The following is a 14,826-nucleotide window of genomic DNA, read 5'->3' on the forward strand; positions in this document are numbered from 1 at the left end:
TTGTTTCAGTTACAACCACCATTTATAAAATCAATTCCATGTAGTGTGGAGGCTAAAGAAGCACTTGATGCACAAAGGTGATGTCTTTTAAATTGAAAACAAAAAAATACTTACTTTTCAGCTACGGGTAAAAAGGAATGCTACTAAAACAATCTAAAATTTGACATTCGCCCTCAAGTTTATACCTGTTGCAGCCTTGGGGATAAAAACACTTTGAGTGTGGAACGTAGGGATAAAAATTTAATCTACAAAATCTACTAGTTGTTTCAACTTTTAGCTTATCATTTACTTTGTGTGACAATGGATAATATAGACTGTCGAAATTGATGTGTAATTTTATGGAGAGGCATGTCAGAATATGGATAAATACTTAGCATGAATTCCATGGATAAATAGCATGATTACACATGTCAATTAAAGGTATGATGCTATAATTTCTTCCCTTTTTTCATATTTTTGGTGGAACATGCTACTTTATGCTAAAACCTTCATACCATATAATAATCCACTGTTTAGTACTGATCTTTATATCTATATCATCTAACATATTTCAAACTTTTCATAGGTTGCAGGACACATCAAAGGTAACAAAGGTGAGGCTGGAAAAGGTTGGGCAGCACAGACTTGGCTCTGGAGGATATTCAAAAATCAAAGCATGTGTTGTAAGTAGCAATAAATGAATTGCAAAGAAAAATGATTTATAAAATGCAAATAATTTTGTTAATTAATAAAAAAATGCAGGGCGCTGATTTTGATCTGGAGGCCACAGAAGAACACAAAAAAATTGCCTTCAAGCAAGGCTATGCAGCGGTGGCTAAATGCCTATGGCAAACTTCCATTGCCCCAACTGAACAGTCTCCTGCATCATGTGCACAGGTAAATATGCCAACATATATATTAGAAATTGAATACTTGAGCAACAATTTATTTGATAATAATGTGCATGACATTGCAATGCAACCTGTTAATCGTGACACAGATCATAGGCAGCATCATGAAGCCCCTGATGTGCATTGTACTATCGATGGAGGTGCTCATTTGTTATTTAAAACTAATTATATAATTATTAATACAATTTAACATCTTTAATTGAACTTGGTGTAACCTTTTTGTGTTGAGGATATAGAATCATGTCGTGTTGAACGAGTGCCGGAGGAAGTTCAAACTGATCAGCAGGTAGATTATGTCGCACATTCAGGTAAAGAAAATCTATGTTTTGTTCTTTTAAATTAATGTATCGATTTATAGTTCTTTTACTTAAATAAAAACTCGTAATTCACTAATATAAAATGGTGCGAATTTAACTCATGGAGTACTTGTTATTGTAGCGGACCCCCCTTTGGTGCAACGGCCTCATGATGTTCCTAAACGGATGAGGAGGAGACATGTGTTAGAACTAGTACAGGAGGGGGATGACGAGGACATTGATATTCCTCTTAGAAATTTTATGGAAAAAAGAAACAGCAAGAGAGCAAAAAAGAAATGATTATTCATGAATGACTTATTCTTGAATATTGTGTTAATGAATATTATTCATTAATGTTGGGTGTTAATGAATTATTTAGGAATGACTTACTCTTGAATGTTGTGTGTTAATGAATTATTCACGAATGTTGTGTGTTTATGAATTTTATCTGTTAATGAATGTTATCATGTGATTATAATGATTGAATGCTAAATTTCAAAAATGGATGAATTGAATGTTATTAAATGTTAATGGGGATGACGAGGACATTGATATTCCTCTTAGAAATTTTATGAAAAAAAGATACGGCAAGAAAGCAAAAAAGATATAATTATTCATGAATGACTTACTCTTGAATATTGTTAATGAATATTGTGTTAATGAATATTATTCATTAATATTGGGTGTTAATGAATATTGTGTTAATGAATTATTCATGAATGACTTACTTTTGAATTATTCATGAATGTTGTGTGTTTATGAATTTTACGTGTTAATGAATGTTATCATGTGATTATAATGATTGAATGTTATATTTCAAAAATGGATGAATTGAATGTTATTAAATGTTAATAGGGAATTTAGAGTGATGTTAAGGGGGGGGGGCGGGGGGGGAGGGGCCAAATGAGCTTCCACCTTCACATGGTTGGCCCTGTTAAGTAGAGAATATTTAACTATTCTTGAAACCAAGTGAAGCTCAAACTTTAAAGATAAGCTTATAGTTAATAGTGACAACCAATTAGCAAGTCGAAATAAAATTCTTCGTTATAGGTACCTTTTTAGTTTTTAAAGCACAATATCATGTTTTACTATTGTATAGTTTTTTTTCTTAAGTTAAAGTATTTTTTTACTATAACAACATAATTTATGACCATTTTAGTAACTATTCCAACATCGCTTTATGACAAATCTTGTTTTGGCAAAGATGGCGATATGTGGTGATGTCTATTCCTTGGGAGATTGGATTGCACAGGTCTATATCTCAACATCAACATGGAAAATGGTGTGGAATTGCACTTTCCTTAGTCGTGGTTGCATACCTACTGCACTCTTTCATTTGAAAAATGAATAGAAATACCATATCTAGTAGCTTCTCTATGTTGTATTCATTTATTGGTAATGATTCAATGTCATGCCATTTGATGGTAGCTTCTAGAGATTCATTTAGTTGTAAGGTGTGTCTTATCTTTTCAAGTTTGTATACTCCATTTGGTAGTTTGCTATTAATTGATGATGTCTGGGATCTTCTACCTTCACTGTAGTCTTCATCATCATCCAACTTGTTGTTTGATAATTTCCATGTTATCCTCTATTTCCACGGTCTTCAGCATGGTTGTGTATTTTTTCTATCTAGTTCAAAGACTCTATGCACCTAAGGTGGAAGCCATTTAGAACTAACAGTTGGAGAGATCGTGTTTCCCCCTGTAAAACTAGAAAATGTCACGAGTTTAAGGTCAAGAAGGAAGAAGTCGTAACATTTTGAGTAGCAAAATATGCTTAAAATTACATATTTAGTTGATTCTTTGGTGAAGTTTCTTATTTCAATTCAATTGATTTTGGTTGTCAACCAAATTCCTAACTCCAATGTATATTGTATTTCAGTGCTACATTTTCATAGGGATCTAAGTAAAATGACAGTTGACTATTATTTATATTTGAGAATTTGTGTTGTGCCTTACTATGATCCTCTGATAATAGAGGACAAATCAATCTGAATTTGTTTCTCATGTCCCATGTTCGATGCTTCTTCTTGTGTAACTAACCACTTTTGATGTGGGTTATGAACTCTGATGCTAGTATGCTATTACACTGCCATTTATTATAGAGTAGATATAATAATTATCTCTGAATATACTGTAAGGGTCTCTAAACATGAGTAAAGTAGTATTACATAACGTAGATCTGAACTCAAAATTCATGATGTTTTCCACTCTAGAGAAAGAGGGGAACTTAATATACTCGTAACACACCCCATCAGAAGAGATCCATTGGACGGTTTTTATTGGGGTTTGACTCTCCTGGTGTAGTGCTAAGCTAGGCTTCTAGGTGCTAGGATATTTGCTCTTGTTGGTGGTTCTAGACCCGCTGAATGCTCTAGATAATTGTCTGTCAAATTTTGGTTGAAGGAGCTATGCTTGGGCTGTCAAGTCTTATGCAAAGTTTGTCCTATTTTGTGGTGATAACATGAACTTTTATCAGTACAAAAGTATGGTCTATAAATTCTTAGAGTCTCTAGTGCCTCTAAGATTTACACCGTTGGGTGACTAATTCTTTGAAGTCCCTAATGTTTGGTGACATTGAGCTATACCTATGTGAGTTATGTTTGGGTTTTCCTTCCTCATCTTCATTTCACTTTTGTGAGTTGTTTTGCCAGAGGCCATTGGAAATTCCCTGTGCTAGTTCCTAAAATTGGATGGATCTAGTACAATTTTGGGCTATTCTATGTTTTTATTCTAGTTGAAATAGAAATCTCTCCACTTCAATCATGGTTGATGAGAGGCCACGGGTGAAGCATTGAATATGAGGGTTTTCCATTTTGTTGTAGAGATTGCATCTCTATAGGATACATGCCTAATGATTTCCATTTTGTGTTGGATAGGTGTTGTCACTTGATGGAGGGCCGTGGAAAATGACCATTTGCAATTAGAGCTTTTGATTCTATTTTAGATTTTCCTTTTGAGGACTTGTTTTCTAATGAAGAAGAAACTTTTTTTGATTATATTGATGCTTTTCATGCTGTTGGTCTGAGCTAGACTTCTATCACTTCCATTCTTGTCACAATTTTGGATGTTAGACCGTATTTCAAGTGCAATGCCCGTTAGCCTTGTGGCCTATGTTGTTGAAGTTACTGCTCCCACTTCTGTTTTGAACAAAATTCTACTGATAATGCTGACTCTTAAATAATCACTCTTGGGCCTTGTTGACAGGTTGTAGTGGGGTTTCCTTTGTTGCAATCCTAACAATAGCGTTGCTTAGACTTTTCTCCAAGTGCATAGGAAAAGGTTTATTTTGTTGTGTTGTTGATGCCCTATGTTTATGCTTTCATCCCTTGTTTGTGTAAAGGTTAACAACCCCTTGTTTTGGCTGTTATAGAAAAACAACATATCAATATCATCCTTTCAGATTGAACAATACTAGATGAGTAATGATACTATCTTGAAAAATACAACAAGCCAAGACTACATCCTTCCAACAATAATTATTCAGAACTATCAAAGTGAATTTTTAGGATTGTATAAACACAATTGGAAAATGGATCAAGAAGATTTCATGTCTTTCTCATGGGTGGCAACTTTGGTTATTATGTGTAAAATTGGCCTCATTATTTTAACAATTATTTTCATGTTATCCGTAGAATTTTTTTTTATCATTTAAGTTTCTTGTTCCTGCAAGATGAACTATGAGATGTAGTGTTACTGGTGTTTGCAAATAAGTAGGATATTCCCAATGCAATGAATGCTGTAGAGATCATGATAAACTTGGGTTGCATTCTCTTAGGCAACGACATTTGTGAGTATTACATTCTTTGTAATTTTTAGTATTAAAAATTGTAGATACTAATCATCTATTATGCTGCACTATTTCTACTTTGCATATAGTTTATCATCACTCTAGTAAACGAGAAAAAAATTGGAATGTTTAGTGTTGCTTGTGAAACAGCTTGTATCATGTCCTAAGGTATATACAAAGCATATGTGATTGTTTGTTAAAAATAAATCCTTTTATTTTAGTTCTTATGGCTTTTATTTTATTTTGCAGGTTTGAAAGATTACAGTTGAATAGGGTTCAAGAATTTTGTATTACAAAAACGTCTTATTTCTTTATTGATACAGATAGATTGAGGAGGTAAAAATACAGTTTTGATGCATACTCATATGTAGGATGCAAACTTATTTTGATGTGACATTATGTGTTTTCTCTTTCACATTTTACTATCAATTTTCTATCCAATTTAATGACCCAAAACTACTGAGAAAAATTGTGAAGGTCACAATTGCTATTAAAATCTTGTACTACCTTTTTATGTTTATCGCTTACCTATCTGCAACTCCACAATCGATATTAACAGTCTCTTGCCCTCACCGTGCAATTGAATTACTTTAGTTTTATTGATGCAGCTGAACTACGAGTGCCTTTTGTGTTCTTGACAAATTGTAAGCTTTCAACTTTTGTGAAGCCATTACGGATGCAAATGAACAACTAGTGAGGTGTCAATTTTAAGGCAATTTTTTGTTTCTATAATGTACTGTTCAATTGCTAGAAATATTTCATCTAGATTGTTAATTGATAGATTGTTAACTTTTCATGTCATTTTCTACTTTGGTTGGGCAGTTCTCCTTGCATTTGTAAATCGTAAATCTTGCTGCAGTCTTTAGCCTAATGACAGTTTGGTATTACATCCAAGGCGATAACATAGTTGACTTAAAACTTTGCATTAAAGAAAACATCAAAGGATAATATTTGAATTGTGGATATTTGTAAATTATGTTGGTTTTAGACATAGTTATAGTTATATATGCGCTCTTATGATGATGTGATTGGGACTGTAAGTTTTTTTTGTCACGTTTATCTGTTTGAAAAATAGATGAAATTATTGGCTTTCATTCCTGATAAATAATTCTTTCCTAATTTTATTCTTCCCTGCAGGAACCAAAATTTAGACGTGTTGTGCCAATTATTGCAAAGGCTTTGCTCTCATAGGAGCCTTTTAAACTGCACAAAATTTGAGTTGTAAAGCATAATTGCTCGGTGGAGACTCAGGATATCGTGCACATTTCTTCCTCCTTCCCATTGTTTTGAATGAAATAAATCATGTGACAAACGAAAAAATGGTGTGGAGGTAGAAATGTGCACGATACCCTGACTCTCATGCACCGAGCAATTATGCTTTAGAATCAAGTTTTGTGCAGTTTAGAAGGCTCCTATGAGAGCAAAGCTTTTACAATAAATGGGATAGCTCGTCGAAATTTCTACATATCTTGGTCTCAATTTTGACATAAATGCAATATTTTGGTCGAAATTTTGATGCAAAATTGGTTAGCTTTGGCGTCGCTAGTATGGCACCGGCGAAAAAATGTAAAGCGCTTTCATCGCAATTTCGACGAAAATGCAATATTGTGGTCAAAATTTTGACGCAAAACTGGTCCACTTTGGCGTTGTGTGTATATGCCACCGAAGGAGAAATGTAAATTGGATTCGTCACAATTTTGACGCACTACTATGAAGGTTTACGTCAAAATTTCGATGAGCACCGCTAGCAAATGAGGCACTATCACTTCAGCTTGGACCAGGGAAAGCGATGAAATTCGTGTCGGTAAGTCGACCTTTATGTAGTCAAAATTTCAACGCAAAATGTATGTGGCGAAAAATCGACCAAAAAGACCGACGGCAAGCTTGGTCGCCTTATCGACCTACTCTTGTCGAAATTTTGACCTTTTTGTGTCGAAATTTAAGCCTAAATTTACTAGTGAGTTATTAAATGTCACTAAAGCATAAAGTGTTATCTTAATAGAGAAGTAAAGGTTATTTAACAATCAAGTATTTGAAGCAGGTATTAATGCTCCGATTTTGAGGAAGGGGTCTCGTCCGGCTATGGTTAGTTGTGTGGCTGGGCCTCTTCATGTAAGTAATCCATTGGTGCTTACTCTTGAATCTAACATTGTTTATGAGATCAATGCATATGTGGATGATTTCTCTACTACTGCTACTATTTTTTGTTTTAGTGGTTTTTGGCCTTCTCTCTCAGATTTGCATGCTTGGATCTCCAAATTTTGGGAACCAATCATTTTGGATTTAGTTCATATCTACCCTGTGGCAAGGGATTTTTTTATTGTAAAATTTGTTAATGCTAATGACAAGCTTGCCATCCTATATCGTGGTTTCTCTTGGGAGGAAACGTTTCCCCTGATGGCCAAACCTTGGTATTCAGTATTTAATCCGACTATTGAGTCCTTTAATAAGATTCCTCTATGGGTTAGGTTGCCAAATCTCTCCCTTCACTTGTGGCAGGACTCAGACTTAAAGGATGTGGGGGATGCCCTTGGGGATTTATTATTGGTTGATTTCGTTTCCTCCAATGTCTATAGGACAACATATGCTTGTATCCTTGTGGAGATGGATATCTCTAAGGACTCCCTGCTATGTTGAAGTTGGCTTCTTCAAGTGGTTCTTGGATTTAGCTTCTTGATTATGAAGGTATTCCCTTCAGATGTAGGAAATGTCATAAAATTGTCCATCTCATTGCTCAATGCTCCTCTGATAAGGTTAGATCAAAGAAATCACCTTCTTGGTGGTTGGGAGTTTCAGATGATCACTATACGGTCCAGAAAGTTGCTTTGGATGTGGATGGGTTGGATAGATCCTCTCATATTGATCTCACTTTGGATGAGGATTCTATTGATATCTCTAATAATTTGCATGTTGTCCCTTCGACGGTTTTGACAAAAGGTTGTTGTTGATCCATTTCCTGCTACTGACTCTGTTGTCCCTTTGATAGCTTTAAGTTAGAATTTTGTTGTTGTCCCTTCTGTTGTTGACCCTGTCCAGAACACTATTGTTGGTTCTCCTTCTGCAAGTGTTTTGGGGGTTAGTGGGGATTGGCAGAAAGTTGTAGAGAAGGTGGAGGATGATTGGAGTTTAGTTAAAGGAAAAAAAGGCAAATCCTCCAAACCTTCATTTGATATGTCTTTACATTCTCAAAAGAATGGACCAAAATGTAAATCTTGATGGTATGTGGTCTCTTTGGTTGTTTGTCCTCTTGTTGGAAACCTTAGTGTGTCCCTCTAGTTCATCGGGTGGTTTTCCACAGTTGTTTTAAGATTCTCATTGTTATATCTTTCTTGTCCCTTTGTACAAGGTTTCAAGTCCTTTGAAAACTTGTTTTTACTTAATTAAAACAATCTAATCAAGATGACTTAATAATTAAGTTATCGCTTTATTCCAAGAGGCATTTTGGGCAATGATCACTTCAAAGACCAATACCTTTTCTTAGGACAAGGTTCACCCTTGAAGATGTGTTTATTATGCTCTAGTCAAATCCTCAAAAAAGCATACACTAGTGTAAGTTTATAATGTGCATTCACAAGTGCAATCTTCCAAATAGCCTTAAATACAAAAATGCCACATGGTCAACAAATAAGATGTTTCAAAAGAGTTGAGAAAACCCTTTACCAAATTGATCAAAAAGCACACAAAATGCAAGAGCAAGTAATCCATCAACTCCTCATGACTTTACATGAAAACTGTGAAAAACTATTGAAAATCGTCTTTACTATATCATCATTGGTTAGGATTTTATCATCGCTATCTAAATGAGACAAATATTTAGAAAATATAAAAGTACAACTAAATCTAATATTGAAATTCCATCTTATGACCTGAAAAATATGTATAAAGATAGCCAACATAATTTTTATCATAAGTACCTTCAAAAATATTTATAAAATTTCATTGTACAACCAAAAAAATTGACTTAGAATCATTTCATTTGAATATTTTCCTTATAATCAAGGTAAATGAGGCTACGTACTTTTAAGGCAAAACTATAACTTCACCGCAAATTTCTACATGCCCACATAAAATCAAGAGATGAATTCAATTTTTCTTAAAGTATTTTTTAAAGATAAAATAGATAATATTTCAAGGAGAAAAAACATCTATGGAGCACCCAATCAATAAAGACTGATATGGAATTGCTCACAGATATTAATCTTGGTTATAATTAGTCTTAGAGGAAAGTCGCAACCGATCACATTTTTGCATGGATGAGGAAATATTTATTCTTTAATTCAAAGGTGACCCAGACCACAATTGTATACGTCTATAACCATAAGGATTGGTGAACAAAGTGTGGATATTTTTGGTTAGTGGCTTTTACCAATTGGTTTTCTTTAGGTTATAGGTAAACCTCTGCGCTTCAACATGTGAATATACTAATGGGTTTGTGTAGATTCGATGGCACATAGGTTGATTATTTTTATAAAGATATAAATTTGTATTTTGTATGGTTATCCCTCACTATTAATATCATCAATTTCTTTGTCAAATTACATTTTATGTACAGTAAAATTGATTTCTTAGATATTTAAGAACAAGTTGTCATATTTTTATGTTCAAGTGGTCACCTAAATTAATAGAATTTAATTTTAGCAATGAAAATAGCTTCTACAATCTCCATGTCCTCAAATGTACCTTTTGTGAAAAGTTTGGCTTCATTCTCATCCTCTATATACAAGGCTACTTGGGTAAGGCCACAATATTAGATATTTAATTTTATCAATGACTTATCAAGTAATAATTTACTTTGACAATTCCAATTTTCAAGTCATGACATCTATTTGGAAAACAAAAAAAAATAGAAACTCCTCTTTCCATAGTCTTTATCCTTTGTCAATAAAGAATGCTCAAACAAAAGGATACATAGAGAACCTAAAGTTTTGTAATTTACATTTTGGTAATGGCATTTTTGCATTGCATTCAATCCTTACCCTTTTGGGTGATTCTAACTATCAAATTATAGAATCAAAACATGTTTTACTCCATTCTATGAAATGTCTTTGTTTCTAAAGTTGAGCTTGTCTGCCATCTTGCACCATAACTACTAAAAGTATATTATGTTGCAAATAGGTGCTCATATGATATGCTATCACATATTTGAGAGATGCAGCCATTCATATTAACATATTTCTCTATCTGTGACAATGTTCTTGAGTTGTTCAGTGAATCACTAATTTGGTGTGGTTACTATATTGAAGATCATAATCAATGAATATATCACTTGTGTAGAGGGATGTTTGTAGTTGATTTAGTTCAACTTTCAAAGGTTGGCTTGATGACTTGAGTGAGTTATGGGTTTCTTTGTCAAGATTGGTATTTTGGATGTTTAGAGATTACAGTGTGTCAGTATTTGATTTGGTATGGTTCGACATTGCAATATTCCAGTATGTGGATTTGTGTGATTTCTTTGGGACATTGATGTGTGTCCTTAATTCAATTGGTTTATGATATGAAAGTTTGCAAATAATTTTTCTTGGTTCGTAGTCATTACTACTGTGTTATTGAGGTTTATTTCAAAGATATTGATGAATTCAAAGTTCTCAATCAATGTGGATGTTCTTAAGGCTATCCATGATGTTTGTGGGTCTTTCTAGATCATGCTCCATTTGTGTTGTTGATTCATAGTGATAGGTGTGCACACATTTGGTGATTTCTATTGATGAGATCATGTTTTGCATGTTCTTGGCCAAGTTGGTGATGTAGCATGTTGTAAATGATCAAGATGTGATTATTGGATACTTGGTGTGTTCAAGGATGAAGATAATAGTTTGATTTGTCTTAGCCAACATGGATTGGTTCACATTAAATATTGCATTGCATTGTTACAAATCTAACCTAGATAATCTACAGGTCTAATGGTACAGATCGTACCTGGCTCTTCTATTTATATATTCTTAATTAATGGCATTCAACATAATTTATATGTTCTCTATAGGTGTCGGCGATCTGTAGGTAATTACCTTAGTTTGTTCCTCACTAATCTTAGTTAGACATAACTAATATTTGCATTAAGATCACCGGCTTAGGGATGACTAATTGATTAGTTATATGCTAAGGGTTATGTCCCTTGAGGGACATACCCTATAGAAGAATATATAGGCGGGTTGAGAATGTAGTTTGGAGACACATAGATACAAAACAGTCTGATCCTCCAAGCATTCTCCTTCCCACGGATTCATAGCAAAAAAAATTCAATCACACAAATTTGTGCATAGAAGTCTGGACCTGCAATTATCATAAATATATTTGCCTCAAAAGATCTGAACATACAAATTGTTGAAAGGATCATTCACAACAACTCTACGTTTGTCTTCAAGGCTCACAAATTTGCACAACTGTACATGGTATCAAAGCCTTGTTATCAAATCTAGGGCTCTGCAAATTTTCAGTAATCAGAATTTTTATTCATTAGTTGTCTTCCATTTCCAATGGCATATACAATCAGGCCTAAGGACAGATTCGATGGGAAGGAACATTTTGAAGCATGGAAATTCAGAATCTTGATGATTCTTGAAGAAAATAATGTTAAATAGTTTGTTGATGGAGCATCCAAACAGCCACCAGTTAAACTTCACAAATCCATATGGACCAATCGAAATAGAAAAGCCATTCAAGTCATCTTGGTTGGAGTTAAGAATGACATCGTACCTATGCTTACAAAACACCAAACAGCCTACGATATGATGAATGCATTATGGAATGCATTTGAAGTAAATAATGCAACTAGGGTCCTTGCACTAAAAAGACAACTAAATCACATCCAAATAAAGAAAGGAGAATCAATAAACTCTTATTTCCTAAGAGTTGTTGGCATTAGAGATGAATTATCAAGCATAGGAATCATCATTAATGACATCGAACTAATGCTCATGGCCATAGATGGATTGTCAGAATCATGGGAAACATTCGCACAAGGAATAAGTGCTAGAAATCAACTTCCAAACTTTAACAAACTCAAGAATGATTGTCTTCAGGAAGAGTCAAGAAAATTAAAGAAAGGAGGAAAACCAAAAGTAGAAGATGAAGAACTTCGAATTCTTAATGCCAACTCTTATAAAGGCAAGAAAAAACACTTCAAGAAGAAAAAGGGAAATCGGAAGAATGGAAAGCCCAAGAAAGATCTTTCTAAAATAAAGTGTTTTAAATGTGAAAAAATTGGACAGTATAGATCAAATTGTTCGAAAAATTCCGAACAATAGGCAAATTATACAAATGTTATTAGAGAAGAAGAAACTTATGACCCTGAGAACCGTGTTTTGTATTCCTCTCTATCAAATAAAATCTCAAATAAGGCATGGGTAATTGATAGTGGATCTTCTAGACATATTTAGATACAAAGAAACTCTAAATTCCTTATCAGATAAAGTTAACGATGAAGTTACTATTGCTGATAACTCTGCACACTCAGTTGAAGGAATTGGTAGCTGCACTTGGAAGCTAAAGACAAGAAATACTCTTCTTCTTAAAGATGTACTATATGTACCGGAGATTAAAGAAACCTAATCTCAATTACAGCATTAGAAGATGATGGACACAATGTTGCATTCGTGGATGGCAAAGTATTAACTTGGGCTAAGAACTCTTCCATCAAGAAAGCTAAAGTAATTGTATAAAGAAAGGGATATTTGTATGAACTGAATATAGAACCCAGTAGATCCATTCAAGCCCTAGTTCACAAAGCAGAAGATTCAAATGAAATATGGCACAGAAGATTAGGGTGTCTAAACTTTAAAACCTTATCAACTATGGAAAAGATGGTTACCGAATTACCTAAATTAAATATAGATCACCCTAGTATTTGTAAAGAGTGTGCTTTGGGTAAAAGTACTAGAAGTCCCTTTCATGATAGTACTAGGAAAACAAATAATGTACTTGAGTTAATTCATTCAAATTTATGTGGACCTATGTCTATTCCCTCTCTTGGAAGATTTTGGTATTATATCTTGTTCATAGATGACTTCTCTAGAAAAACATGGATTTATTTTTTTAAATGCAAGGAATCAAAAGAAATCCTACAAAGATTTAAAGAATTCAAAGCATTAACTGAAAATTTTTCAGGACATAAAATCAAAATCCTTAGAATAGATAATGGAGGAGAATATACCTCATACTTATTTAAAAGGTTTTGTAAAGAATCAAGAATCAAGAGGGAGTATCCTGTTCCTTATAACCCAGAACAAAACGGGGTAGCTAAAAGAAAGAATAGGACAATTATAGAAGCTGCTAGGGCTATGATTTTTGACCAAAATCTAGAATACTATCTTTGGGCAAAAGCCTCTTAAACTGCTGTATATATTCAAAACAGAAGCCCTCACTCCTATCTTAAAGATAAAACCCCTAAAGAAGTAGTTACTAAAGTAAAACCCAATATAAGTCATCTCACAATTTTTGGATGTCCTGTATACATTCATGTTCCAAAAGAAAAAAGAACCAAATTAGAACCATCTGGGAGGAACGGTATCTTTGTAGGGTATAGTGAAACTTCTAAAGCATATAGAATCTTCATACCTTGATAGAAAACTATTGAACTTAGCAGAGATGTAATCTTTGAAGAAAATCTTGCATTCAAAAGAGCCTTAAGTTCCAATGAACCTTCTCCTTTATCAAATTCTGAAAGAATTAGTGAATCTGAATCCCAGAAGGAGAACCTAGAAGAGGTTGAAAATGAAAATATGAACCTTGAGGAAAATTCAAAGAAAATACCACTTTGGGCCATAAAAACAGTTGAAGCAGCTCAAGATTTTGCTGCACGTTCAGGATCAGTTAGAGAAAATAAAAGACCTAAAAGATTCTCTAGTTATACAACAAATATGATCGATTTCTCCAAAACAGAGCCAACCAATCCTTCTAATGCTATTAAACATCCAACCTGGAAAGAAGCTATGACAGAACAATATCAATCAATTATGAAAAATGATGTTTGGGAAATAGTTCCAAGGCCAAAAGGAAAATTCATTGTTTCTTCCAAATAAATATTCAAAATAAAGCATGCTATTGATGGAAGTATTGAGAAATATAAAGCCAAATTTGTAGCCAGAGGTTTTTCTTAGAAAAAAGGGATTGATTATGAAGAAACATTTGCTCCTATTGCCAAATATACTACCATTCGAGTTGTCTTAGCAATTGTTGCATCTAAGGGATGGAAGGTACATCAGATGGATGTAAAGATAGCATTTCTCAATGGAAAGATTTCAAAAGAAGTCTCTAGAGCAACTAGAAGAATTTGAAACCCATGATCCTAACTCCTTTGTTTGCAGACTCAAGAAAGCTCTTTATGGGCTTAAACAGGCTCACATGGCCTGGTATGAAAGGATTGATAAATATCTCACCAACTTAGGATTCTCTAAGAATGAAGCCGATCCAATCTTATATTATAAAAGAGATAAAGATGATATGGTAATATTGATATTGTATGTTGATGATTTATTAATCACAGGTGATGATCATCTTATAGATCAGTGCAAAAAAGATCTGCCCAGAGAATTCGAGATGAAAGACTTAGGTCTTCTCCATTACTTCCTAGGATTAGAAGTACGACAAAATGCTGATAGTATCATACAGAATCAAGGAAAGTACACTTCAAATATCTTGAAGAAATTTGGAATGTGGAATTGCAAGTCCATGTCTTTTCCAATGGAGACCAATTTGCATAAACTTAAAAAAGAAACTACAAAATCACCTCCAATAAATTCTACTCTCTACAGGCAGATGATTTGGTCCCTGATGTACCTAGTAAATACAAGACCTGGTATTTGCTATGTTGTTCATGCCTTAAGTCAATTTATGTGTGAACCTAAGGAGTTTCA

The sequence above is a fragment of the Cupressus sempervirens genome, chromosome 3 (genome assembly GCF_028749045.1).
Source record: "Cupressus sempervirens isolate cs-2001-9-10 chromosome 3, ASM2874904v1, whole genome shotgun sequence".
NCBI classification, from domain to species: domain Eukaryota; kingdom Viridiplantae; phylum Streptophyta; class Pinopsida; order Cupressales; family Cupressaceae; genus Cupressus; species Cupressus sempervirens.